At 48.6% G+C, this 27003-nt stretch overlaps 1 protein-coding gene across 12 annotated transcripts in view; it reads left to right on the top strand.

Annotated features, from left to right (window-relative positions):
* PPFIA2 (PPFI scaffold protein A2) overlaps positions 1-27003 on the top strand; it is a 351275-nt gene that overhangs the window by 11749 nt on the left and 312523 nt on the right. The gene's annotated exons all lie outside the window — the stretch shown is intronic.

The raw sequence follows: 27003 nt of genomic DNA, 5'->3' as shown, positions 1-27003 counted from the left end.
TAATGATGTCGTAGGTGTTGCCGAGGTCAAGGCCAAACTCGTGACAAGTTCAGCTTCCGAATCACAGCACCGTATTTTTGAGATTTGCAGCGTTTATATTGTGCTGGGTTTTTGTTGTTGTTGTTGTTGTTGCTTCAAAGCAAAGCACAATCACATTCTGATAAAGGAAAGAAAATCACATTCAAGGTGCCATTAGAAAAAGGTGTCCATGCCTGCACATGTCTAAGTATATGCTGAATATCCATTGCAAACACCAATGATTGATTGGTTTACAACGAAAGCCATGCTCACGTTTGCTCTTTGCAATAGGCATACAACTATTTATGTATAATGAATTAAGACTATATTGGGGTCGTGATACATAGATTTAATTATGCGTGTAAGAGTTCATTATTTCCACTTGCTATGTATACTCTACTGCATTATTGTGCATTGTGGTTGGGGCATGGTTATACTCGGTGGTGGGTAATATCTGAACCTGTTCTGGGCATGACCCTTCTCTAACCCGCATTGACCGGACAGTGTGGTGAAGTATGTTGAAACGAGCCCCGTGACCAACGTGGCAAATTACTACTACAATGAGCCAAGAATGTCTGTTTGTGTGTCACGTGCGCCACGTCACACCACATGCCGCACCCCCCTCCCCCCCTCATTAATATTCATGAGCGGGTGGATTTTTGCACTCGCTTTAAGTTTCACGTTTCTTTATTGAAAGTTAATCTAATAAATAATTATACGCAGCAACAAAGTGGATTAGGTGTCTTTATTTATTTCTTCAGCACTTGAGACAAAAGGTAAGTCTAATTTATGCTTCTGCATTATGGTGAAAGACATTTCTTGGTGATTTTTCAGAAATTGTATAGATTTACAATTAATTTCAACCCCAGCGACCGAAAGCAGAAGAGAATAAAGTATCAGAGCAGTGAATTTGAACAACTTGAAGGTCAGTTATATACAGTGCTACAGTGAAATGCAGTGAAGTGTTTGATGGCATACTTTTGTGCAAGATTCACTGCCATTAAATTTACACAAGATACAATTATACTCTGCTCAATTTTTTCGTAAAATATTACAGCTTCCATCCTAGGACAGTCAAAAGGCTTGTACAGCCACTGTGGGTTCTACGTGCATAACTGTAGGAACAATAATTGATTCTTGAATCAAATAATGAGCCCCAGAATGGTGACAATTCATTGAATTGTTGGTTAGGGATGAATCGTTTTATACAGTATCTAGTTGGCAGGTCCACACTTGGATCGGTGGCCCTGAACACCTATGTTATAAATAGACATTGTGCTTATTACACACGTGTGTGCCGTATTCATTTAAAGTGATATAAATTATTGAATTGTTTTTCTCGCCATCTTTCACGCACGTGAGCGTTATAAAACATTGATTTTGGTCGTTTTGCTTGTTCCCAGATGCACTTTGCAAATGAAATATTGTATCTCAATCTAGGTGAATTTCTACCCGGTTATAAATAGAGAATTTGGCTCCGTGGTCCCTGCAGAAAAACATAGAAATAGGACGGATACATTACATCTGATTAGCTGGAATATACATCACTTAGGATATAGGACAACTTGCATTGTTAACTAACAAGATACATTTTAAAGCAAGGGTGAGAAATACCCACCTTAAGTTACCAACACTGTTTCTGCCATCCAAAGCACACCACAAGCGCTTTTTTCAATACCAAATGTCAATGAATGGTGGCAGTGAAAGTGGCACCTGGCCGCTCAGGAGGATTATTCGTGAGCCTTGCTCAATCCAACACATTTCTCTGCTCATCTCATGCTGTGGGGCTTATATGGCGATGGAGATCGCTGGCTGTGTAGAATTATATGGAGGAAGTTTGGCCTCTTCTCAGCTTCCCAGCTGGATTGTTGCCTTCCTGGTGCTTATAAGAGGCTCCCTGCAAAACTGATCAGAATGTGGCTGCTGTGGGCCAATGTGTTTGTTTTGAAAAAGCATGGCATGCAATTTCTAAGGGTGCTCTAATCTAGCTGCGCTTTGATGCCATCCTGCAGATGTAAATAATGATTCCAATGCTAATTGTTGCCTCATGGCTGTTGAGCCTTAAGGGACTCCTTCGAGCATGATGCTTGGGCATCTAACCTCAGCCAGTTTTCCAAATGTGGGTATAAACACACAGTGGCAAAGGAGGATGTTAAGACTCTATGCAGTAAAGGTTAGTGTAACCATTGTGAGCCCATCGCTCTGTGTTTTTTTTGTCAGATTTATTAAAATGAATTATCGTCGGGACATTTCCGCTGCTTCAGCACCTTTGCAGGTTTGAAAATTGTATTATAAAAGAAATGCGGTCTTGCCAAAAACGAAAGAGGCAGCGTTATGTAATGCAATTTAATATGCTACAAAATAGCAGTTACACTTTCCCTCGGTGGGTAAAAAAACACTTTTAAAGACTCTAAATTTTTAATCTGTTTAAGCAAAGTGTAAGTCCCACCGTGCACACTCTTTAAAAGAATGGTAGAGCTGACAGATTTACGCAGTCCGTGCACTGTGCCGGGAAGGAGCGTGCCCGGCTCCGCGTTTATTATTACCCAACCGCAGCGTCGCTTTCGACTCTGAAAGCTGAATATTTCCCACGCCAGACAAAGCTGCGGTTACCAAGCAAGTACGACGAGAGAGAGAGAGAGAAAGAGAGCCGATTCTCACCGTCCACTTAAAATAACGGGAAGCTCTCGATCCCGTGTCCCCATTCACTGTTGCCATGAGCGCGCGTAATTCCAGGCTCGGGGACAAACGCTTGCCGGTAGTCGGGGACATCCGTGCAATACTCGTGTAAGGAAGTCACTACACTTTTGGCTTCCTGCACTACTGCTGCTGCCTATAAAAGGCATTATAAGTCACCAAGAATATGATACCGTATGTAAAATGTAGTTCACGCGCATCTTATCCGTTGCCTGATTTTTCAACTGGCAAGAAACCGCTCCCGGCACTTTTGAAAGGGGCATGTATGTTATAACAAAAGTTACAGCCCCAGAAGAAACGTTCAAGTAACCTTTTTGGCCCGGCTCTGGCAAATGCCTTTGCCCAATTAACCTATTATTGGGGGGCGATTGAATGTGGAAATGTTGACACTTTTACAATGGACACAAAAAGTAGGAGAATGTGGCTGCTACAGCCAAGTCCAAGTATTCTGTAATTTCACTTAATGGTGTTGTAATGCGTGCAATGTTCAACTCGGCTATCGTCGACATTGCTAAAAGAACTAGTGCCATCGGAGCCACGTGTTTTTCCAGCACCACTTGTGCAATAGGTCAAGGCTGTGAGCCCTCTTTTCGTAGGGTTGTCTCTCCAAGGGAATGATCCTGGGAAAAGCTTAAGAAAAATGAGAAGCTTAATGCGATGGGACAGAGCAATTGTGCTTGCTCCTGGCAATTGAATTTCGTAAAGATTGTACAAGAAAAAGTTAAAATTGCTGCATTTGCCCTAGTTGTGATAAAAATAAATAAAGAATGCGTCATTGAGTTTTCTCTGGGGCTACCATCACAAATGTTGTTTCGTGTGTTGTTGTTTTTATGCACGCTGTTGAGAAGTTAATGTGGGGTAAAACAATTGTGTCCAAGGCATAACAGATGGCTCTATGGCACGCGTTGTAATACACATTTCGAACTTACTTGGTCATAGAAAGTGTAAACCTTGTAACGAAAATAATACAGGGGTTGTACATAAAAAGAAAAAAATAAACTTGAACACTGATAGCAGCAAATAACTAGGTTTGGATATCATAGACAATTAAACGGTTTTGTTACTGTATGTTGATATAACAAACCTCTTCGTTTGCCAATGTGATCGTTATGATTTACATCGTTGCAATATTTTAAAAATAACTGTTTCCCAAACGTGTCTGTGTGTGAGTGCTTTTTTTGTATGTTGGTTGGACATTGAGTTGTATGTTTAGTCTGCGAGCTTCCCTACACACACACAGGTGCCAGGATATTGCCTAACGTAGAGACTGGCTTACAAAGGCCTGCTGTAAACATGGAAAACGAACGTGTCTCTTTTCCCTCTTGTATTTAAGTTTCAATAAGTAGTAAAACGTAAGCATTGACACGCTTGTGCATTTTTTTACTGAATTGAAATGTCTATGGAGTGCTCTTTTGGCCAAAAAATGTATGCATTTTGTTTTAAAGGAACCCTTCTACAGATTACCATTATGTAACAAGGGCTAGGGTTTAAGCTCGTGCGCTTCCTTTTGCAGCTTTCTGCGCTCATGCATGAGTTTCATATTAATATTGATGAGCATTGTCTGTGGTTTGTAATTGTATTTATGAAGCGCTATCTGTCAATGGTGAAATGATGATTATCAGCCTAAACTTAGCATTGCAAATAGGTTGGAATTTTATTTATTGCTGTAATGTTAAAATATAATATTATGATGATACAAACATTCTATTTAGATAAAATGTATATAATTTGTCATTTCCTTTCATAATTAGGGTTTAGTGCTGACATTTAACACTCGTTGAAATGACCACAACGTATGCTTTGCTATCACTCATCACTGTCATCCGTTCATTATGTCTTCTCTCCCTAATCATCCCCATCATCAATAAATCAATCATCGGTCAGTTGTCTGTATCCAATCCGTGACCTGGCCGCAGAATCTTCATCTTCCGTTTGTTAAAGGAATCTATCTGGAAGTCGAAGCCGGTGTTCTAAGGTCCATCTTAACAAGATCTTCCCTTTGTAAGCTTTGCTTTGCCTAGTTTTCCGTACCCCTTGCTTTGCTGGCTCTTATGGCCTTAGGGGAGCCTCCTTATCTCTTATTTGGAAGGCTTAACAAACCCTGCAACATCTGAATTGGCACACTGAGGCGCCTGCTCGGGCTTCCCTTGCAGGTCGCAACGAGGCAGGCACTCTCTTGCTTGTAAAATGACGCAAGGATGCCTGCAGTGCGCGTTGCAGTTTCTTGTAACCGTGTGAAACATGTTAATTGGAATAATTTGTACTCTTCGTACATTGCTGTATTTATCTCGCAGCAGTGTGACTCCCCCCCCCCCCCCCCCATGGGAATCTTGGTGAGCCTGGCACGGGTTACTCTGCTCCAGGAAGTATTCGTGAATAGAGAATTCAGGTGCTGCGAGTCATTCTCGAAAATTATTCACGACACTGGCAATGTGGTGACCCATTTTTGTAAGTTACTTGGACTCTTTCTTCCCATCCGCATGCATCCCTGTAATGCTCAGCGCCCTTGTTTGGTGATGCAGTTGTTCCGTAACAAACTATCCGGGGAGAGTTGCGGCTGAATTCGGACTGGAACGCGACGAACGCTGAAGAGAACGCCACTCGCTTACAACACCAGCAGCTGGATGCCTGAAAACCACTTGTTGTCGACAACAAGAAGAAGAAGAAAACAACAAAATCGCGACAAAAAAAATGAACAAGGGGGATGATCCTGAGAGCATGTGGCTGAATGCTGGCTGCAGGGATTCCCGTGCATGCGAGAGGGGGGGGGGAGCAGGAGGTGCGGGTGTAGTAGGGGGGGGGGGGGGTGAAGTGGGTGGTGAGGAAGCGTTCACCGCGCCCTAGCAGTGCTCTCCCTTGGGTCGCTTGCATAACCGGGCCCCCCCTGGCCGCTGCCTCGGCTCGCGCTTCGTGCGGCGGCTGCCGCTGCTGTTGCAGGGAGACGAGCGTGGGAGTTGACGGCTCTGTTCTGAACATGAGATGGGTCTGGTGTGACAGGCTCGGCCAGAATGACGAGGGGAGCGCTGGCCTGCGCGCGTGGCTGCGGGCGCCAATATGTGGCACGGGTTTGAGAGGTGTGGGGTGAAAGGAAGGCGGGTGGACTCTATGCGTGAAGACAAAAAGACAGGCCGCGTGAATGTCAGCATTTTCTAGCATTCACACTGTCGGGCAACATCGTTGCTGGCATCATTAATCATTGTCATCGTTATTTGCTTCATCGTCATCAGTCTTTTTATAGTCTTGCAGAGTGTTTCCATCAGAACCATTGGCACAATCACAACTTACTTCGATCATTATCACTGGTCTCATCATCATCATTATCATCGTCGTCGTCATCAATAAATGCAACATACTTTTCCATCTTCATTATAAATGTATTGTGGAAGTTAGGCAATAGGTATCTCATTCAGCTGATCTTTCAATATATACTAGGAATTTTTTAAAAATAATTTTGAATGAGTGACATTCTTCAAATTGGCCATGAAAATTAAATTGCAATATCCTGCTTTTGTGTGTTATCATCATGAACTCTGTAACATCAGTATATTATCCCATGAAATATTGTAACAATGAATTACAAAAACGCACGTGCTTTGTTTTGAAAAAAACAATGGTCGAGCAGCCACTGAAACCAAAAGTCTCTGTTTAAGGGGGACCTGGATCACAGAAATCGATGATCTTGCAGACATTTGCCCCATTCGGGGCATTACTATGATTTTTAAAAACGAAAACTTGTGTTTGTCCTCTTAGTAAAAACGAGTATTTGCCATATAGTATGAGATGGCTATTTATAAGACTAGCTGATGGCTTCATTCGTCCGTATATATATTTGTTTACATTCGATTCTAACATCTACCATCGCAAGTCAAGCTTGTATGCAAGGAAAAACAGACAAAGGTCCCCCCCTCCCACGAGGCTGCCGTTTAACGCATTGCACAGAGTCGTTTAAACGTGTTCTCTGGTGAAGGCTGCTGCGGTGACATGGTGGGATCACAGGGGTCTCATCCAGCTCCTCTGAGACCAAATCCCATCACCTGCTGCGATATGCCCGTCATGACATTGAGAAGAGAAGCCAGATTTCCATATCCTTGTGCAATGTGGACTTGGAAAGAATCAAATTCCGTGGCAGAAAAATTGTACCAGGTTAATAATTTCTTGGGAGACAATTGGCTGGAATGTAAAACGAACGTCTTCCTGTTTTCTCAGTCACTTCATATACACTGTTGTTACTTTTAAGGAACCAGCCATTTATGTTAACTGAATGGGCAACTTTATGCATGAAATGTATTGTTATGCAATGCTAAGTTCCTGTACTGGCATAGAAAGTAGTTGTGTAATGATGGATTGGTTCATCGATAATATTTTTTATTGTGTTCATGATTCGTGGATCAAAACCTGCATGTCAGAATCAATTATTGACCGTTTGTAAAAAAAAATTACATGCTAATGCAATATTTGTGCTCGTGATGCAAACAAAGTTTTAAAATGAGTCGGAATGAATACAAAATTATCCTAACGACACTTCAATATGAGACGAATGATTGGTTATGAATTATGATAATTTAGTTGCTTGGAGGGTGATTTGTTTCAGGTTTAGTAGAAATGTTTGTTTTGAAAATGTGGAGTGGTGGTGCTGTGGTTCGCTTACTGAATGATGGACACAACGACGAGAGTTTGATTTGAGGCCATTGCTCATAACTGATGATGATGACGACGACGGATCAGAATGCGGAGCAATTAATTTTTGAAAATGTACAGGCCTGTTTAATTTTATCTTTGGGTTTACCACCTCCAGTCTTCAGGGACGACTTCCACGCTCTGACTTAACACATTTCTCAGCGACAGGGAACTGCAGTGTTATTAATATACCACACGATGCCGTGGTTATGAGCATAACACGGTTTCCTAGCAAGCATGGTATACAGCATTTGACACCACCATCACATCGCTCATAACGGCCAAAAGATAAAACTTGACCGTCACTTTTTAAATACTGTAAGTAAAATACGGAACGCGTCTGCTCGAATGTAACCTCCACCTTTACAACCCAATGCCCATGCAATTCTTGAGCTTAACGGTCGTGACTACACTACAGTAGTGGGTGTTGCAGGGGACTGTAGCTCTTTAGCATTCTGTGGACATGCCTAAGGCTCAGAGCATCACGCTAAAGCACATTAACGAAACACAGCCACTGAAATAATAAAGCACACAAAACGGCACATAACAGCATTAAGGGCCAAACTTGTGATGAGAAGCCTCAACATCAATATAATCGTCTGCTTGTTCAGATATTTTCCATTCGGCTATGGAGTGTGGTACACAATATGCACACTCAACTATACAGTAATATATGGAGTGTGCTTCTCCATGGCCTCGTGTATAGTCTATCTATTCATATTACCTTACAAGTAAATGGTAGCCTGCTTCACCTTGCATTCTGTCAATTTTAGCGTCTCAATCCATATGATGTGAATTATTTGGTTAACTAATGATGAGGTGTGAACATACGAGAGTGTTAAGTGATTTGCACGCGACTTAAAACAATTTAGGACTTGGAGTCTGAGCCTGCCCCATGAGGGATAATGACCCACTTCCGTGCCGTAAATCTTGGGGGCCCAAACTCGAAAATGTATGGTTACATCGCAGAACCATGAGAAGTGGCGATGGTTTTAGGAAGACTTTATGTACAGATCATTGCTGCTGATGATGATGTGGATGGGGAAAAGATGACACACACTGCCCCCGTAAGAATTGTCTGTTTCGAGAAGCCCTCGGTGTATCCCACAAGACGCGAGGTGTTTCCTCTACGCGGATACCACTATCACGAGCTGCACACTAGTTGGTATATTGTTTTAACTCTCAACTCGTAAGCCTACAGCATGACCCCTTCTCTGCTCGCACCCTTCCAGAACCGCCTCTGTGTTTTAACCAGAGTTGGCGTTTGGCAGTGCTTTGATCAAGTGAGATGTCAAGTGTTGCGTTACAGATTAAGTAGGGTCCGCTCCACAGATTAAAGTACAGGGCAGCAGCAGCATCATCATTTGATAGGCTTTCACCCAAAGACTCGACATGGCCACGTGACAATACGGCAAACACCTTGTTTACTTGTATCCATTCATTAACTACAACAGAGGGCATCGCACTGACGCCAAACACTAATACTCGTAATGCATTTATGAAAAGACCTACATGTACTCGGTGCCCTGCATAAGCTACAGTATACCATTTATAAAGCAAAGCGCATATGCTTTGGCTACAGAGCTTAGTGCATCATCAATAGGTGGCTTTGCTGAATTTAAAGCTGATTTGTTCTTCCTTGGAGTAGATGGACTAGGTGTACGAATGTGAAAAGTGAACTGCTGATTTACCTAGGTTCTTAAAACGATGTTCTTGTTCTGAGTCGTATCGCATTCCCTTGGATTCAAGGTCTCCTTGTTTCTACAAACACAGTACCGAAATGGCCCACTGCTCTCTTACTTTAGAAGTTAATGTTTTATAATGTGTCAAAACATATCAAATTCCTTCATCCCTTACCAGCTCATTTATTAAACGGTGCCATATTCGTTTTAACTTTTGTTCGTTCCTTACAGATTGCGACCACCCCAGCAGTTTGGGTGGGAGGTGAACTGAGAGAGGAAACCAATTTTAGCCCAAGCATCAGTTGATTACATTCTGCCAGCAGGCGTTAAAGTCTCGACCGCTTGGCTCAATTTGATTTACAATTGGCCCCTCCTAATCACATTATGCCGCTGTCACAAATATCAGAGAACGGATTTCATAGCGAGCAGCAAAACAGTCGGCGGTTCGGTCGTTACCGTCAGGTGGTGGTTCGGTCGTTACCGTACAGAGTGTGTGTGTGTGTGTGCGCCGTAGCCCTTGGCTGGCTTTTTGTTGTACCCTCCAAACCATGAAAGAAAGCGGGTGACGAGCACACGGACCAGAGATATCCATCATCCCTTCCTACTTGGCTCATTGGGAAGCTGGTGCCACAGCAGCTGCACAGCAGAAGTCTGTCCACAGTGATGCGGGTGATGAACATCACGGGATCCTTTATCAGCCACGCATACATTCCACCTTTTGCCACTGACTATGGATTTATGTGTGCTCTGAAGACGGGTCACTGCCAAAAACGTCACCTATTATATGTTTTCCCTTTTTAAGGCCAGAGCGTTATTGTTGAATGTGATATTCTTGGTTCTTTCGGTAAAGCCACGTAGATAGAAAACAAAAAATAAGAAAAGAAAATTAAAAATAATAAAAACCAAACTAAAAACAAGCAATAAAAAATAGTAAAATAACATAAAAAAATTATTGAAAATAATAAAAGCAAAAAACCCATGACGTTTCGATCGCAACACAAGCAGTCTTCATCAGGCGGAGAGGGTGAGTTTATTTTGTCGTTTATTATTGTGAGTAAATGAAAGAATAAGAACCGACTGCAATACGATGTACATGTAGCGTTTACTTGCAACCGCATCTCCAGATGCTTCACGTGGGGGGTAGGGGGGGGAGAATAATATACGTGGATACATGGGTTGGCATTAAGAGAAGTTCTCCTGGTACATGTCTTCGAGTACAAAACCTTCACGTAAACAATGGTGTAAGTGTCACGGCACACTGGGGGGGGGGCTCTGCGCGCAATCCGAGTTTTCCTCCGTAATCGTTCGCACAACATTCTCGTGCGGGATGTCATCTGTGGGTCACGAGTGTAAATTTGAATTTCCACACGTGCGTGTGGCCGAAGTGCGCTTGTGTCCCCCAGCAATGGCCCGTAAGGACGGGCGACTTCACTGAAAAAACAACCACGTCCTTTTCGTCCAGCCTTTTGATTCCCCCCCCCCCCCTCCAAATTTTCATCCGTGTACGCTTCACGTGTTGAAGGCGAAAACTCGCGCTCCGAATAAACGGGAGTTTTTTTTAATTAAATGAGCATTCTCCGCGGCATCAGTGGGGTTCAAACACGGCGCACTGTATGGCGAGTCGATTTGCGCGACCCGGTGAAATCGAGCGTTACGGCACAAATCCATCGTAAGGTTCTGTCACTGCCGGCGTACCTGAACCTTAATCCAACTCGCCCGTGCAACCCCAACAGCAGTGCACGTTAACTCGTTTGCCAAATGAAGCTTCCGCAAGTGTTAAGGCCGCTTGGCTTCGTGTCTGTGCCACGACCAGTTGCGGTGGTTGTGTTCGGAATGGTGAAAAAACTGCTGGGGTGATTTCATGATGGGAATACGTGTTTGAGTACGCGTGTCTGTGTTGGGTAGTGTAGCGGTAGGCGCTCTACGCTATGAACCCGGCCACCCGAGTTCGATTTCTGATCATGGCCAACACCAGTGACAATTATCTGAACTGGTTCTAGGCCTCCCCTAGGTCGACTCGGCCTCAAATTCGTACCTGGTGCGATGTGTAAATGTCGCCACTAGGGAGACAAAGGCGGCCAGGCGTGGTGCTGGCCACCCACCCACTCGTGTGCCGTGCCGGCCTTCATAGGTGCTCGCGAACGGCACTTGTCCCATCAGTTTGTTCAGCCTATATGGGGATCTTTGTCATGCAGAATATATTGATACAGCATTCTAATGGTATTCAAACCTCAGATAATTTCCACTTGTTGACCTACATTTTTTAATTTTTTATTCATACAGGGTGTTTAAAAAAGATGGACCCGATTTGAAATCGCTATATCTCTGCAACCACGAACCGCCCAAGAATGCAACTCTTACCACATGAAAGGGCCGGGCATAGAGTTTCAAATGATTACCACTTGACACCTCTCCCAGCACACAAACAGCCCCTTGCCTCAGTCATTCGCAAGACGGTGACCCCGCAACACAAGGGGCGTTTTGCGTTCTGCAGTTCAGCAAGACTGAATCCGTAATTGCGGTGCAGCGTGCGTTTCAAAGGCGTCTTGGCATTGATCCGCCAATGTCAAAGAGCGTTCGTCGTTGGTACCGACAGTTTGAGGAAACGGGCTGCTGTTTATGTAAGGGGCAGAGCACAGGGCGACCACGCACCTCAGAGGGAAACGTGAGAAGAGAGGCGTTTGGGACGAATTCAACTATCATCTCGATGTTGTCCGTACAGCAGGTGGAGGGCACATAGAGCATTTATAAATGGTTAGTAAAACTTGATAACTCATTAAACCGTTTGTAACTTTTTGTGTAATTGTAACATGTTGCTATCGTGAAATATACTGCTTGGAAATTGGGTCCATTTTTTGAAACACCCTGTATAATACTGAAAATTTAATGTCATGCCCTGCTTTGGGAATACTCATATCTCGCCAATAAAAGTTTGTTTTTGTAGTTACACGTGGGCAGCTATTAATTTGTTGCCAGAAAAAAAGGGGAAAACCTATTCTCAGTTATTAATTCACTTCTAAATTAGTGTCGTGTTTATTTTTTTTAGGGTTAGTAATCCTACGCTTCCAAATGATGACTTGCTGAGGAGACATCGTCACGGAAGTTTCAATATCCACTGTAACGCAGCATGCTTTGTTAATACCCTTCATACTTTTTACATTTTGCAAACAGATTTGGTTGCAACCCCATATGCAACTGGGGCACCAGCATGAAGATATTAATATGTTTACACAAATAGTTTTTACTTAAGTAGAAATGCTGCTTTTGTATAACTCTGTTTCATTTAGTGCAACACAATATCAATACCCGGCTACAATCCAGGCAGGTCTTGTAATTCCATTTTCCGATTATAACACAGCGATGATTTGGTGATATCTTGGACTCGCTGTAACTTGCCAACGTGCACCTTAGCACAGACGGGTACATTAGCCACTCATTTTTCATTGTTTTATTTATGCAAAGCAGGGGAGATTTATCTCCCCACTGATGCATACTTCCTGTCACAATTTTTCTATATCATTATTAACACGTCTGGTGATATTTTAACTTTATTAAGCTGCAGTGTACACATATTGTTTTTAAATAATATATATACAGCGTACACGTGTAGAGTATACGTAGATATTATAAGTGCACAAATATGCTTATAGAGATGCATGCTTGGAATTCCACTGAGAGATAGACTAAGGAACACTTCATGTTGACAATTAAGAAATGTAAATGAGTTTGGGCCGCACATACCACTGGACAGAGTGATGGCAGGTGACGGAACAGCAGCAGCCAAAGGTGGAGAGCGCTTCTAAGAGGACGACCACATTGGAGATGGAGCAAGATTCGTTCGTGTGTAGGAGAGAGATGGATGGTAGCAGCACTGGACCATGAGGGTTGGCGATGCTGTGGGGGGAGCCCTTCATCCAGCACTAGATAGACTGATGAGATATATAGGTTAGTAGTCATTTTTGTGATATATTGTCATGCCCCAGTGAGCCGTAGTTAATTCTCAACTCCATTGACTGAAACTTTATTTGGATTGGAAATCCGAATTGTGCAAATAAACGACCTTACTGGTTTACCAGTGGCACACACACTCCCTTGCCAATCGCATATATAATTAAACGCGATTATGTAAACTGTGCGTGCATGCGTTCTGTGAAAAACCACACATAGTCATCATACATCACGTCCCAAGATGTCACCTTAAATCTCGGCTCGCCCATTCACCAACCCCGCTGTTGCGTAATGTTGCTGTTGACATGTAACTAGTATTTTTAACCTTCAAAAAAATCTGGTCGTAAGCAGATTAGTACCGCTTACCGCTTACGGGAACCTCTCTCGCCCGCGCCCTTGCATCCTGCGCTAGAAACACGACGCGCCTTGTGCCAAGGTGGCGATATTGGAGGTCGTTATCGCACGCGTGTGCACTGTGCGGTCGGTCCCGCCTTGAGCATTTGCCACCCTGAGCTGCAAAGTGGTCTTACCGGATACTGGCTTTTAATTACGCCGAGGAACGGATTGCGCAATGTCCCGGGATCACTGTGAAAAATGCATCCTGCTGTTATGATTCGGAAGAAAGAAAATGAAACCGTTGGAAAAAAACAGCAGTGACTCAGTGCGGCGGTGGAGATGGGTTTGCATTTAATGTACGACTGTATATGTTAACAGGGTTACGGTGGGAGCGAGTCTGTGTTCGCAAATTTGTGAGTTTTTCACTCGGTCTGGTGACTTTTGAAGTTACTCGAACGACAAACATTTTGTCCAAGTGACCACCCAGTAAACGTGGAGTGTCGGGCCGGCGTTGGTCCAGCGGTTTCAACCACATCCCAACATTGGTCCAACATTAAATTTGTACTGGCTTGTGCCAAATCTAGTGCATTTTTGGAGAGTGTGATATGCAGATTTGAGAGCAATTCCATGCACTCTGTAAGGAATCCTGCATCAATTTACCATGTGTGTGTTATACAGTGCTTTGAGAATCGTCTGGTGATGAACAACTTTAGAAGATCTAGTAACGAATTGGCATGTTCTGTTTCCGTGACAAATCTTTACTAATTGGCTGTGTTGGGTGGTGGCGGGTTTAACGACACATTTATACTGGTAGGAACGAAGTTGTAAACTGAGTGTACCAGCCTGCAATAGATTAATGTGTCCGTCCGTCCGTCCCCTTTCAATACTTTAACGAAGTGAAATCTCGTGCTGTTGGGTGTAATAAAATTGCGCAAAATTCCAATGTTCCTACCAGCCCACCCTGCAGGGACCTGTTATATTTACGCGATCTAACCCCCCAAAAAAATCTGTATTATGGATTAGAATATCTTATATAGAGCCACATCTAGAAACTTTCTGGAAGAGGCCGGTCATAGTGACGGTGCTGTTTTTTTAATATGGCCTTTCCATTAGTCTTAACGATGTTCGTGTTGGCGGTTCGTGCGCGTTTCTTGCCCGTGTGGGCAGCTCCGAGTCCGTGCATGGACGTGCCAGTGCCAGCCTGCCTGCCATGGTGAGCTTGGCTGCATACGGAATTGGCTTTGCGCTTTCCGTCAGGAAGGTTGAGTTCCCCGTGTTACTCTGTGCACACACATTAGTGCTGGAGGGCACCCCGCCAGAAGCTCCCCGTGGGGCAGGTATCGAGGGAGCACCCATTAAAGTGGTGCGCAGGACTTGCATTATTCCAGCGCGTTTTGCATGTATTCCATGACTGCCAGGACGATGTTGCTCTCCGTACTGCTCGCGATTCGTGAAGAAGTAATGAATGGCATTGGGCTCTCGGAGGGTTACAAAAAGGACTTGTAGCAATGAGGATTCTTAATGGACTCTAACCTGGTTAAAGTACTAACTGTCAAATAGTTTGCATTTTACCAGGTAATGCCCACTGAGCTATATAGCTCTTTTGCAGAAGCGACATGGCCACGAATGGCTTATCGTGTGGAAATTTATTGCAGCCAAATGCTTTTAAACACATGTTTCGAAATTTGGGAGGGAAAATCCGGAGGAACCGGAGAAAAATCCACGTGACCACGGGGTGAACATGCAAACCCCAAATGTACACATAACAAGAATGTTGTTAATTTGGAAGAGATAATTCTATCTCAATGGGCTTTTGTCTGGTTAAAAAACGGGAATAAATAATGAATCTCAATGGCTTCTGAGATGGTTAAATTAAGAACCTGAATAATATGTACGTCTCCTGATACGATCAAATGAAAAGACCTGAAGAGAATGATTTTTAGACCGCAAAAGGTGCGATTCTTATTGCGATGATGGGAAGACCAATCTTATTCGCACAATCACACCTTGTGCTGTCTGAAATAAATAACTTTTTAAGTTTAGTATTACTCTTAATTTGTTAACCAGCCTATGCACGCAGTTCTGTTTTATGTTATTCCCTATTTTTTTACAGAATGTGTTAGAATTAGAACGTACTGTTTATGCATTAAAACCAATCACTGCGTCTTTGCGCTTTGTTTGAATGTGTTAAAGGGTTGGGAATCGCACCACAGACTTCTATGGGGATGTGTGAAAAGTTAGATTAGTGCTGTGTTATATTACGAATTAGTCTGTAGGAAGTTGAGTGTGAATTATTGGAACCTAGGTGCTAATAGCTGAAATTCAGAACATCTTCAAGGGCGAAAAGAGAGTATAACACCCTCCAAGGCAGTGGAGCAGCGTTGCTGTGTTTCAGTATCTGAGTGAGTGATGTAAGTGTTGATGATATTTACGGTGCTGTCAAACAATGGGTAGAAATGACAACCCAGCCTTCACTATGGTATGAAGTCTGATCCAGGCTTATGCTGGGAAAAAATGTTGCTAACATTCAAATGCGAGTCCACCCATGTTTGTAACACAATACAGAATATTAATTGTTTTTATATACCTCCTTGGGCCATAGGGGAAAGTGAAACGCATAGCAGATGCTTTGTACCAAAAAGGCATTTGCTTGAACTTTGACCTGGAGCTTGCAGGACTGTTATCCAGAATCATTGTTTTGGTATCGGAGTATAGTGCACTTCTCGTAAGATAATATCCAGCAGTGGCTCGATCGTGGCTGCTGATGATGATTGTGTTGATGGTGATGATATTACTGTATCTAATGCATTGGGCATCACTTTTAAAAAGCAAATTGTCAAAGCAGTATGTTTTTACTAATTTTGTAATGATACCTGCATCATATTTGATGGGCATTGATGGCAAGGTCCCAGGAGGATGACTATAGTTTATTACTATTGTCGTATATCATTTCATCCCCATAGTAAGACGAGGGATGTTACATAACCATGTGAACTTTATTTTGCATAGCTTAGGCCAAATGTTGGGGACTATATTAATTTACAGGGCACCCATTCTGACTGATGGGAGAGTCCACACAGTTCGTCGCTACTTGCAGCCACTCACATTACCTCGTAAGAATCGTCTGAGGGGAGTGGGTGGGGGGATATTAATGTCCTGAACATAGGCACTGGTTGAGTGGGTGGATTAAGGAGATGAAAAACGTTCAATTCTTAAGTTTATTGTGTGACCATCTGTGTTGGCAGATGATAGTGTGCCAGTGAAGCGAGCTTTCGTTTTCAAGCTTTTCCAGGAGGCCCCCTCTGAAATGTGAAATATTTAGATTTCTTTAGGCTTTTTTTGGTAGCTTTGGAAACTTTCCCATTATACAAAAATGCACCTCTCCGTGAGCACGGTTGGCTACATACGGTACGAAAGAAGTTCAACATACACACTGCCCACGGACTATTACTACCCATAGACTCAACACTGCCCATAGACTCGACGCTGCACCTCCGATTAGCACGGTTGGCTACGTACGGTGCGAACGAAGTTCAACATACACAGCATTTCAGCATGAGGATTTTTTTTTTATCAACTATACACTCATATTTGGATATTTACATGGAGATTACGGCATCATTAACACATCATATGATAAATGATCACGTGTGAGTTCATGGGAATATTTTAATACATAAAGGAAAGCAATACTGTCACAGATGTTGCTGGAATAAAAAATCATCTTCAAAATGAAACTGCAAATGCAACGCTGTTTGTGAATTTTCGCTCCACAACTCCCTTTCATCAAGGTTAACTTGGTGTTGTCAATCACGCTCTGAAAATCGGAACACAACGGCCAATGTATAATGTACTTGAATTAATATAAATCATTAATAGCCAAGGGATAGTGACATTGCATGATTGAGCATGAATGCCAGTAGGTCTGTTTTAAATTCATGTAATTTTGTACGGAACACAAAGTAATTATATTACAAATAATTAAAGTTGCCCTTATAGATCTATGTATTTATAAGTTGTATATGTTTAATTGGACAGGTTCAATGTACAGAATGCCTTGTTTTTGCTATTCATAGAGCTGCTCATTCTGTTGACAACATCAAAATGATAGAAATTTATTTTTTAACTTTACGTGTTTTCCTCCCAAACAACTTCTATTGTACGTTTGTATACAGCGCTGCGAATTTTTGCCGACTAACTTTTCTTGTAATCTCTGCTCGGAGACACTTTCATACACAGTCTCAAGTGTGCAATGTTAGGTGACCATCAACCGTCATTCATTCGTGGCACCTTGGTATTTCTTGGGTCAGTGTGATCCAGTTGAAAATCGATCATGCCCACGTGATGCCCGTACTTTGATGCAAGAAAATCTGTGTGCAGCATTTTGCAGTGTCAGGGTGTTAATAACCCCCCAAATGAACACCAGCACTTGAATGAGGGGGAAGAAAAAAAACATGAAAAGTATAAAACATAAGAGCTGGAAAAACCCCCTAAACTCTGGCACGTACGCATACGGTAAGGATGGCATGACACGGGGCTGCCGCCTGCACGCTTGAGCGAGTTCTGAATTTGGCACGTGCTTAAGTGCGTGCCAAAAAAAAAATCCCAGCATTTCCTCGTAACTTAAGCAGAGAAAAGTTTGAGTTGCGCACAAACCCCCCACGGAGCGCCATCCCTCCCACCTGGCGTGCACCGTGAAAATACCGTATTCTTTTCGCATGTGAACTGAGAGATGATGTCATTCGCATAAGGGGCCGTCCATAAATGACGTCACGCACCTGTGGGGTGGGGGGGGGTCAGATGTGTGACGAGAGGGGGGGGGGGTGAGAAATGTGACGTCACATCAAAATGCACAACTTTAAATAAGTGGTCTTACCGGATACTGACTTTTTAATAAATGTTTTCTCCTACAACATCAGAGTGCAGCGGCACATTGAATACGCACCAAAATTACAATAGTTTAAAGCGATTTGACGTCATATTTGAGGGAGGGGGGTCTGACTTTTTGTGACGATGGGGGGGAGGGGGGGGTCAAAAATCGTCCAAAATCGCGTGACGTCATTTATGGACGGCCCCTAAACAAGCGTGGTTTGGGGTTCTTTGATTAACGGACTGCTGCACTTTTGACGAGCTCGTGCATACACTGAAAGCTACGGCCAATGGATGTAGCTGTCGTAAAACGACGCGTCTCTTCAAAGGGCATTAAACCCTAACAACTTTCGTGCTGGACATGCCGGTTGTGAATGTCGGGGGGGGGGGGGGGGGTACCTGTACTTTACCGTCGGCGCGCTTGCGATTATGTATTTATCTGCAGTTCTTTCTCGATTCACTGCTTTAATGCGAAGGCCTTCGCATGCCATGTTGTGTTGGCCGTGGTAATTAGTCGGATACATGCACGAGTGGACCCATTTTACTACGGATGAATTGAAGCAATAGTGGGGTAGGCAAAGGTGAGGAACCCTGCCTTCCCGTTTTACTGCCTTCACCGGAATCTGAACCTTATCAGGAATCCTGCCGTGGTGTTACGCTCAGCGCGGTGTTACGCTCAGCGCGGTGTTACGCTCAACGCGGTGTTATGTGGGGGCTACCGTCCCCCACCATCACCGAATTGTCGGGGTCGTTGGCCCCCGACTCCCCCGTTAAATTCATACCACTACCACAACTGCAACAACCGGTGTATGATTATGCACGTGGGTACCCGTGTACCTCACGGCGCAGCTCTACTCACGCGGTAACCACCGCCAGCAGCATCACGTGCTTGAATTGTGTAATCTTGTTTTATTTACCGTCGCAGCCGGTCGGAAGCAACTAATTAGGCTGCGCTGCGGAATACCCGCTCACCAATTTATCTCTACGCGCTACATGCGCGGCGCGTGCCGTGAGCGCCGCTGCTCCTGCACGCCCCCGTACTGGCGCGGGCGAAGTGCAACCAGCACCACACGATGCAGAGGCTCACCACACCACGCACTAGTGCATTTAATGATCGAAGGACCCGTACTTTAATTCCCAGGGTGATAGCACGTTACTGCTGCCCCGGCATGCGCGTCAAGCCCCGAGTGGACCCACCCGTGCAAACGTAAACACGTAGGTAAAATTACTCACGCGCAAACAAAAGAATCACCGCGGGCAGGCTCGCCACACCACGCACCGCCCCTCCGTACTCACAGAGACAACACGACACGGTTTATACCCTACGGACGGTTTATTCCCCACGAATAAACGAACTAGACTGTGCGTGTCAGTACGGACAAGCAGGACAGGTCTAACCTCTCTCGCTACTGCCTGATACTTAATGGACCTGTCTGCCCTCTATTTTCTCTCCGAATTTCGTCCCTTTGCCTTACCTCTCTCCCTCGTACTTACGGTCTGACCTCGCAGCGATGGAGGTCGCGGATAGATGATGCTGTAAACAGAATCTGGCTGTTCTCTGCCCCGTCTCACGGACGTGCGAGTAACAGTCAGGTGACGGCTCCGCGATCCCTCCCTCCTGTTGATCTCCAGTCAAATAAAAATGGCCCCGTGCTTCCCCAAAGCGTCCGTTTTTATGCTCCTTTCAAAGCCCTCGCACCGCCCATCCGCGGTGCATCACGGGTCAGGCCGTTAATCCGCGGTGCATCATGGGTAGGGCCGTTAATCCGCGGTGCATCATGGGTAGAGACGCTAACCCGCGGTGCACCATGGGTAGAGACGCTTAACCCACGCTGCCCCGCTCCCCACCTGTCTGCTGGTCCGTGTGTGTCTTGGGCATCTCCTCACTGCGGTTCTCAGTGAGTTCGCAGTGGTCATTTAATTCTAAGTTAAGCCACGGCGCCGCAGTGCCATTTGGCCTGGGGGGGGGGGGGTCTGCCAATTCCCTGACCCTGAGAAACCGTGGAGCACCCCCACGAGGGGGCCTCTCGGGTAAAAACTCAGGGCAGGTGCCCCCTCCCCCTCCCCATGAGGCCCTACTTGAGTGTGTGTGTTTAGGTGGGGGGGGTGGTGGGGGAAGTGCTGTGATGGGAGCCGGGTGGCTTCTCGGTCGCAGCAGCACAGCGACGGCCCAGGTTTCGACGGAGCGGCTTCGCTGTTGTGGCACCACATAGCCCCCCGAGGTGCCAGTCCCCATCCCGGGTTGACTGGAGCGCCTCGCCTGGGTTGCTCCCACGAGGTAGCGCCGCGGGGTCCGCGGGACTCGTCCAGTCCTCGTGGCCGGCCTCGGGGGTGGTGGCTCCATCTCCCGGAGTTCATGCGGCGGTCTCCTCCTCCACTCCAGCGGTTTTCCTTGGTCCTTGGCACCTGCGGGCTGGGAGACAAACTCGGGGGCGGTATGGTTCAGGGGCCGTCGTCCCCGTCCTCCCTGGCCCGGGTCAGGACCCCCCGGTGCCTGGGGCTCTTGTGAGGCCCATATATCGTGCGAGGCCCCCGGGTATGGGGGGTGTGGGGACCCCGGGATTTCGGGGTACTCGAGCAGCGGGGTTCTCCTTCGCTGGGGCCGCCCTCCATGGTTTTAGTCGCCGGACGTTGACCACCATCTCCCGGCCTCTCTCCCCCCCCTGAATCAGTACCGTCCAGGGGGAGATCTGTCGTTCCACGGTCCAGGGTCCCCGCCAGTAGGTGGTTAGCTTCCCCGCCTGCCCGGCCCCGACGCGAGGGGTGTGCAGCCATACCTTAGAGCCCGCCGAGTAGAAAGGGAGCTCCATTCGGGGTCGGGCCCCCTGCTCCTGCCGCTGGCGTGCGGCCTCGCCTTGTGGGTAGCCCCGGCCCCTAGCTCCTCGTAGGGTCTCCATCAGGTGCTCCACGGGGCGGCTCCCTTCCTCCCATTGCGGCGGAGGGACACCGAACAGCAGATCTGTGGGCAGGCGAGACTCGTGACCAAACATCATTTGGAACGGGGTCTGTCCCGTAGATGTGTGTACCGTGGTGGCGTAGGCGAACAGAGCATAGGGAAGGTGTTTGTCCCAGTCCCGTTGATTCGCGGCCGCCATGCGTTTAAGCTTCCCGGCTAGAGTCTGGTTCATCCTCTCTACCATCCCATTTGCCTGGGGGTGGTACGCCGTAGTTTGGTCCTTCTGGATCCCGAACTCCCGGCACAGCGCCTGGAATAGCTCTGCCTCGAACTCACTACCCTGGTCGGTAATGACTCGTTCGGGGATCCCGTGCTTCAGTACGTAGTGTTCCACGAATGCTCGGGCCACTACGAGGGCTGTCTTATCGGGGATGGCCACCGCTACGGGATAGCGTGTGAAGTACTCCACCGCTACGAGAATATATCGGTTGCCCCGGTGGGATCGCAGGAATGGCCCTTGCAGGTCGATCCCAACCAGCTGATTTGTTCGACTGACGCGGAACGGTCTCAGGGGTACCTGGTATCGCGCTGGTTTCGGCCCGCATTTCTGGCACGCGCGGCAGCCCTGTACCCAGGCGGCCACGTCTTGTGCTAACTTGGGCCAGAAATACTGGCGACGCAGGGTTTCCCGAGTGCGCCGTTCCCCGTCATGGCCCCCGAGCGGGTGGTCGTGCACCAGTCTTAGCAGCTGGGGTCGCACCTGGGCGGGAACACATGCACCCAGGCTGGCCGGCTTCAGTCAGTTCTCGTATTACCCCGTTCTGCACGCACAACCGGGCGTACAAACCACTCCAGGGTCCTGGTAGGGTGTCCTTCTTCTCCCGTAGGGCCGCTTCCACCGCCGCCAGATCCGGATCCCGCAGCTAGGTCCGTCTCAGCTGCGCGTCGTCCAGGCCCGGAAAGGCGCAGCCGACGTCCTCCTGGATCCGATCGGGTGGGGTTGCGTGACCCGTCGGGCCCCGGGGTGTGGCCCCGGGGTGTGGCCCCGGGGTGTGGCCCCGGGGTGTGGCCCCGGGGTGTGGCCCCGGGGTGTGGGCCCCGTGCCTGCCGAGTGGTCCCCCGGGTCCCTAGTTCCTCCTACCGGGGTCTCTGTGGCACATACTGCACTGCCTCTCACCGGGGGAGGGTTAGTCTCGGTGCGCTCCTGGGGGCCCGCCACCTGCCGGCAACGGCCCCCCGTGAAGCACGGGCAGACTTCCTCCACCCTTGTCTCGGCGCACACCGCGGGCCGCCTCGACAAGGCGTTCGCGTTTGCGTGCGTACGCCCAGCTCGGTACTCTATTTGCAGGTTGTACTCCTGCAGCTGCGCCAGCCATCGGGCCATCTGCCCCCGCGGTTCCTCGACGATAATAGGTGGCGAGTCCCAAGAATGACCTGATCTCCGTCAGGTTCCTTGGCCGTGGCCATTCCACCACGGCGCGCACCTTTTCCGGATCGGTGCGTACCCCCGCCTCGCTGACTCGGTGTCCGAGGTACCCTACCTCACGCTGCGCAATGTAACACTTACGCAGCTTGAGATGGGCTGCTCGCAGTCGCTGGAACACCTCTCGCAACTTGAACCAGTGCTCGGACAGAGATCTGCTGAACACTATCACGTCGTCCTGGTAAATCAGGCACTGTTCCCACTGTAAGCACCGCATCACCAACTCCATCAACCGCTGGAACGTCGCGGGCACGTTAGTGAGTCCGAACGGAAGCACTCGAAACTCGAACAGCCCCATCGGGGTGGTAAATGCGGTTTTCGGCCGATCCTCCTCCGCCATCTCCACCTGCCAGTACCCGGACGCCAGATCGAGGGTGGAAAAATACCGTGCTCCTGCGAGGCTGTCAAAGGTTTCGTCGATGCGCGGTATGGGGAAGGCATCGCCGAGGGTGACTGCGTTCAACTTTCGGTAATCAACGCAGAACCGGGTCGACCCATCCTTTTTCGTCACTAGTACCACCGGGGCAGACCAGGGGCTCGCCGAGGGCTGAATTATGTTTTCGCGTAGCATATCCGCGACTGCCTCCTTGATCTGGGTCCGTTCGGGCACACCCACCCGGTATGCGCTGAGTTTGATCGGTCGGGCTGCACCTGTGTCAATTTGGTGCTTAACAAGGTCTGTTCGGCCTACATCTGAATCGTGCTCACTGAACACGTCGGCGTACTCCCGTAACAACCCGCGCAGCCGATCGGCCTCCCCCTTAGGTAAATCTGCCCAAGGCACATGTAACGCATCATGCAGCGGGACGATCTCGGCCCGGGGGGTTGGGCCGACCCGCCAGGCCGACCCGCCAGGCCAGATCCTGGTTGTCCTCGGGGCGGCCATGGTCTTCCGCCCAGAGTGCAAACACCGAATCGTCAGAGTGGTGCGCGTGCAGGGGGTGTATGGCAGCTACTGTGGTGCGTCGTCGTAGCATTGCTGGGGTACTGTGTGGGTTATACATCCGCATGGATAGTCGGCCCCCATCTGCGTTTACCAGCGTGGCTGACCCTACAACTCCGTACCGTGCTGCCAACTCTGGGTGAAGAGTTAGCATTACCTCGCCCAATGGTCGGTGTGGGGGGTCGGTGGAGGGGGTTGCCACTGGCACCAGCATCTTGGCGAGCGGCCCGATGGTGACGGCCGACACCAGGGTAGCAGCCACGGGTGTGAAGCGAGGGCGATTCGGTCCGGGTCCCAGGAACGGAATCCGCTCCCTGCTGCCCTCCACGGTGGCGCATCGCTGGCGGGGCTGCACGTTGAGCCCCAGCTTTTCCAGGAGGTCCATACCTGCAATACACTCGTGGCACAACACACTCGAGACGTAGAATTCCTGTTTGCATACCTGGTTTCCGAGACGGACCTCGAGGGACATCCTTCCCAGCAACCCCATCCCGGCTCCGCTCGCTGTGTGCAGCGCGCGATCCGGGGCCTGCAGGCGGCTCACGTCAACCCCGAGCACGCTGCAGTGCGCGGCGCTCACGAGTGAGGCTACGGCCCCCGTGTCCAGTAGGATCCGGGTGCACTGCCCGTTCACCTGTCCTTCCACCAGCGACGTGGCCCCCGTGATTCCTGCCACCAGCTCCCGCAGCCAGTCGCCCGTCCTCACCGTGTCCTTGGGTGTTGTGGTCGGAACCTGTGTGGGGGTCACTCGCTCACCATTATTATCATCGCCGTTTTGTTTCGGGACCTCATTGATTGCACCCCTAGGTGGTTCACTCTCTGGGGGGCGTTGGCGTTTTAACCCTGGCGCCTTTCTAGCGCGGGCGATCTGGGGACAGTCCCTCACGAGATGCCCTCGCTGGTCGCACAGGTAGCATGCCCGGGGGGTGGTCCCATAGGAGGTCCCCTGCCCATCCCTTCTCCCCCTTCCCGTACGCAGTTGCCCAAGGTCGGATTCTAACTGGGACACCCGCCCGGCCAGCCCCCCTACTGTGGAGCATAGCTCCCCCATCTCGGACTGGATGGTTTTCATATTTTTATTCGCTTCCTCGCGTACATGGGTCACCCTATCACCTACTTGGGTCACCCTGTCACCTACTTGGGTCACCTGGCCGGCTACATCCTTTATGCCCGTCTGTATCCCCACTACCCAGCTCGGGGTTGTCTCGCGGGGCCCCGGAGACTCTCTTGCTCGACCCCTTACCGTGTGGGCGAGTCCCTCCTCCTCTTCCTCCTCCCCTGGGCCCAGGCTCGCGATGGCGCGCTCTCGTCCTAGTCCTCGAAACTGCGTGCGCTCGCTGGCCAGCACCTCGCACTCGAGTGCGCGCGACGAGGGTATTAAAGGGGAGGCTCGCACCACCCACTTTAGGCTGCCACCACGCGGTGCGGGCTAAATATCGGAGGATTTTGTCGGCGGCCAGCTCGTCAATCACCTCTGTTGCGAACTCTGGGCGGGCGATCCGTGTTAGCGATCGCACGTCTTCAGCGTAATCGCGAAAATCCTCGCCGGGTTGGCGGCGGCGCGCCTCTAAGGCCGTCTTTGCCTGTCTCACATTACGCGTGCCGAAGCGTAGGTCGAGTTGGTGCATCAACTCTTCCAACTGGGTTTGGGTGCTTGCGGGTAGTGCCTCCACAAAATCCGCCGTCCGCCCGTCTAGATTAATGGTGAGTTGTCGAAATGCCTGCGCGTCCGTCCAACCATTAAGCTCTTTAGCCCCCGTGATGTTGCGGGCAAACGCTTTCCACGAAGGGGTCCCTGTGCCTGTAAACACATACCTTATTTTCGTGTGGAGTACCGCGGGGGTTCGTACCGCTCCTGACACCAAACTGTGGGGGCTACCATCCCCCGCCATCACCGAATTGTCGGGGTCGTTGGCCCCCGACTCCCCTGTTAAATTCATACCACAACTGCAACAACCGGTGTATGATTATGCACGTGGGTACCCGTGTACCTCATGGCGCAGCTCTACTCACGCGGTAACCACCGCCAGCAGCATCACGTGCTTGAATTGTGTAATCTTGTTTTATTTACCGTCGCAGCCGGTCGGAAGCAACTAATTAGGCTGCGCTGTGGAATACCCACTCACCAATTTATCTCTACGCGCTACATGCGCGGCGCGTGCCGTGAGCGCCGCTGCTCCTGCACGCCCCCGTACTGGCGCGGGCGAAGTGCAACCAGCACCACACGATGCAGAGGCTCACCACACCACTCACTAGTGCATTTAATGATCGAAGGACCCGTACTTTAATTCCCAGGGTGATAGCACGTTACTGCTGCCCCGGCATGCGCGTCAAGCCCCGAGTGGACCCACCCGTGCGAACGTAAACACGTAGGTAAAATTACTCACTCACACCCAAACAAAAGAATAACTGTGAGCAGGCTCGCCACACCACGCACCGCCCCTCCGTACTCACAGAGACAACACAACACCGTTTATACCCTACGGACGGTTTATTCCCCACGAATAAACGAACTAGACTGTGCGTGTCAGTACGGACCAGCAGGACAGGTCTAACCTATCTCGCTACTGCCTGATACCTAATCGACCTGTCTGCCCTCTATTTTCTCTCCGAATTTTGTCCCTTTGTCTTACCTCTCTCCCTCATACTTACGGTCCGACCTCGCAGCGATGGAGGTCGCGGATAGATGATGCTGTAAACAGAATCTGGCTGTTCTCTGCCCCGTCTCACGGACGTGCGAGTAACAGTCAGGTGACGGCTCCGCGATCCCTCCCTCCTGTTGATCTCCAGTCCCTTTTTATGCTTCTTTCAAAGCCCTCGCACCGCTCATCCGCGGTGCATCACGGGTCAGGCCGTTAATCCGCGGTGCATCATGGGTAGGGCCGTTAATCCGCGGTGCATCATGGGTAGAGACGCTAACCCGCGGTGCACCATGGGTAGAGATGCTTAGCCCGCGCTGCCCCGCTCCCCACCTCTCTGCTGGTCCGTGTGTGTCTTGGGCATCTCCTCACTGCGGTTCTCAGTGAGTTCGCCGTGGTCATTTAATTCTAAGTTAAGCCACGGCGCCGCAGTGCCATTTGGCCTGGAGGGGGGGGTGTCTGCCAATTCCCTGACCCTGAGAAACCATGGAGCACCCCCACGAGGGGGCCTCTCGGGTAACAACTCAGGGCAGGTGCCCCCTCCCCATGAGGCCCTACTTGAGTGTGTGTGTGTTTAGGTGGGGGGGGTGGCGGGGGAAGTGCTGTGATGGGAGCCGGGTGGATTCTCGGTCGCAGCAGCACAGCGACGGCCCCGGTTTCGACGGAGCGTCTTCGCTGTTGTGGCACCACAGTTACGCTCAGCGCGGTGATACGGTCAGCGCGGTGATACGGTCAGCGTGGTGTTACGCTCAGTGCGGTGTTACGCTCAGTGCGGTGTTACGCTCAGCGCGGTGTTACGCTCAGCGGTCGCCGGT

Source organism: Petromyzon marinus, chromosome 7 (genome assembly GCF_048934315.1).
Source record: "Petromyzon marinus isolate PM22_M1 ecotype Great Lakes invasive population chromosome 7, UKy_Petmar_22M1.pri1.0, whole genome shotgun sequence".
In the NCBI taxonomy this organism is placed as follows: domain Eukaryota; kingdom Metazoa; phylum Chordata; class Hyperoartia; order Petromyzontiformes; family Petromyzontidae; genus Petromyzon; species Petromyzon marinus.
Note: the sequence above shows the minus strand (reverse complement) of the source record. Positions and strands in the feature narration are given on the sequence as shown.